The sequence below is a fragment of the Bubalus kerabau genome, chromosome 6 (genome assembly GCF_029407905.1).
Source record: "Bubalus kerabau isolate K-KA32 ecotype Philippines breed swamp buffalo chromosome 6, PCC_UOA_SB_1v2, whole genome shotgun sequence".
Lineage (NCBI taxonomy): Eukaryota > Metazoa > Chordata > Mammalia > Artiodactyla > Bovidae > Bubalus > Bubalus kerabau.
The window spans coordinates 13663482-13665574 of NC_073629.1; the positions used below are offsets into that span (position 1 = coordinate 13663482).

Genomic DNA, 2093 nt, shown 5'->3' on the forward strand with positions numbered 1-2093 from the left:
TTCAAGATTGGGACAGGAGTACATTAAGGCAGTATTTTATCACCCTCCTTATTTAACATATTTTCAGGATACATCATACAAAATGCTGAGCTGGATGAATCACAAGCTGGGATCAAGATTGCCATAAGAAATATCAACAAACTCAGATATGCAGATGAGACCACCCTAATGGCAGAAATTTAAGAGGAACTAAAGAGCCTCTTGATGAAGATGGAGGAGGAAACTGAAAAAGCTGGCTTGAAATTCAGCACTCAAGTTTTTCAGTCCAGCACTGAGTGGTTCTTCGGATCATGTCTGGTGGTTCCGTGGATTATAACGGCAGAGAACATGGCGGCCCAGAGGGAATGGACCCCGATGGTGTCATCGAGAGCAACTGGAATGAGATTGTTGATAACTTTGATGATATGAACTTAAAGGAGTCTCTTCTTCGGAGCATCTATGCTTATGGTTTTGAGAAGCCATCAGCCATTCAGCAGAGAGTTATTATTCCATGTATTAAAGGGTATGATGTGATTGCTCAAGCTCAGTCAGGTACTGGCAAGACAGCCACATTTGCTATTTCCATCCTGCAACAGTTGGAGATTGAGTTCAAGGAGACCCAAGCACTAGTATTGGCCCCCACCAGAGAACTGGCTCAACAGATCTAAAAGGTAATTCTGGCACTTAGAGATTATATGAGAGCAACTTGTCATGCCTGCATTGGTGGAACAAATGTCCGAAATGAAATGCAAAAACTGCAGGCTGAAGCACCACATATTGTTGTTGGAACACCAGGAAGAGTGTTTGATATGTTAAACAGAAGATACCTCTCTCCAAAATAGATCAAAATGTTCGTTTTGCATGAAGCAGATGAAATGCTGAGCTGAGGGTTTAAGGATCAAATCTATGATATTTTCAGAAAATTAAATACTAGTATTCGGGTGGTGTTGCTTTCTGCCACAATGCCAACGGATGTGTTGGAAGTGACCAAAAAATTCATGAGAGATCCAATTCGAATTTTTGTGAAAAAGGAAGAATTGACCTTTGAAGGAATCAAATAGTTTTATATTAATGTTGAAAGAGAAGAATGAAAGTTGGATACATTTTGTGACTTGTACGAGACACTGACAATTACACAGGCTGTTCTTTTTCTCAATACAAGGCACAAGGTGGACTGGCTCACAGAGAAAACGCATGCCAGGGACTTCACAGTTTCTGCCCTGCATGGTGACATGGACCAGAAAGAAAGAGATGTTATCATGAGGGAATGTTGATCAGGATCAAGCCGTGTTCTGATCACTACTGACTTGTTGACTCGTGGAATTGATGTGCAACAAGTGTCATTGGTTATAAACTATGATCTACCTACCAATCGTGAACATTATATTCACAGAATTGGCACAGGGGGTCGATTTGGGAGGAAAGGTGTGGCTATAAACTTTGTTACTGAAGAAGACAAGAGGATTCTTCATGACATTGAGACTTTCTACAGTACTACAGTGGAGGAAATGCCAATGAATGTGGCCGACCTTATTTAATTCCTGGGATAAGATAGTTTTCAATGCAGTGCTTGCTGAATAGGTGATCACAACGTGCATTGTGCTTCTTTCGTTGGGAATATTTGAATCTTGTCTCAATGCTCATAACGGATCAGAAATACAGATTTTGATAGCAAGGCAACATTAGTCATGAGCTTTTGTGAGGAAAGTCATTGGCTTTATCCTCTTTAGAGTTAGACTGTTGAGGTGGGTATAAAAGATGGGGTCTGTAAAAAATCTTTCTTTCTTAGAAATTTATTTCCTAGTTCTGTAGAAATGGTTGTATTAGATGTTCTCTATATTTTAATAATATACTTGTGGACTAAAAGATATAACTGCTGTATAAAATCATCCAACTATGTTAAACTAGCATATCTGCCTTTATTGTGTTTGTCATTAGCCTGAATAGAAAGGCCTTTAAAATTGATTTTTTTTTTTTAGCATTTGAATGCATTTTGTTTGGTATTATATTTATTCAATAAAGTATTTAATTAGTAGAAAAGAAAAGAAATTCAGCTCTCAAAAAACTAGGATCATGGATACAGTCCCATCACTTCATGGTATACATATGGGGGA

General features: G+C 38.5%; 1 pseudogene; it reads left to right on the forward strand.

Annotated features, from left to right (window-relative positions):
• The first annotated feature begins 269 nt into the window (after positions 1-269).
• On the forward strand, positions 270-1549 carry LOC129655997 (eukaryotic initiation factor 4A-II-like; annotated as a pseudogene).
• The last annotated feature ends 544 nt before the right edge of the window (positions 1550-2093 follow it).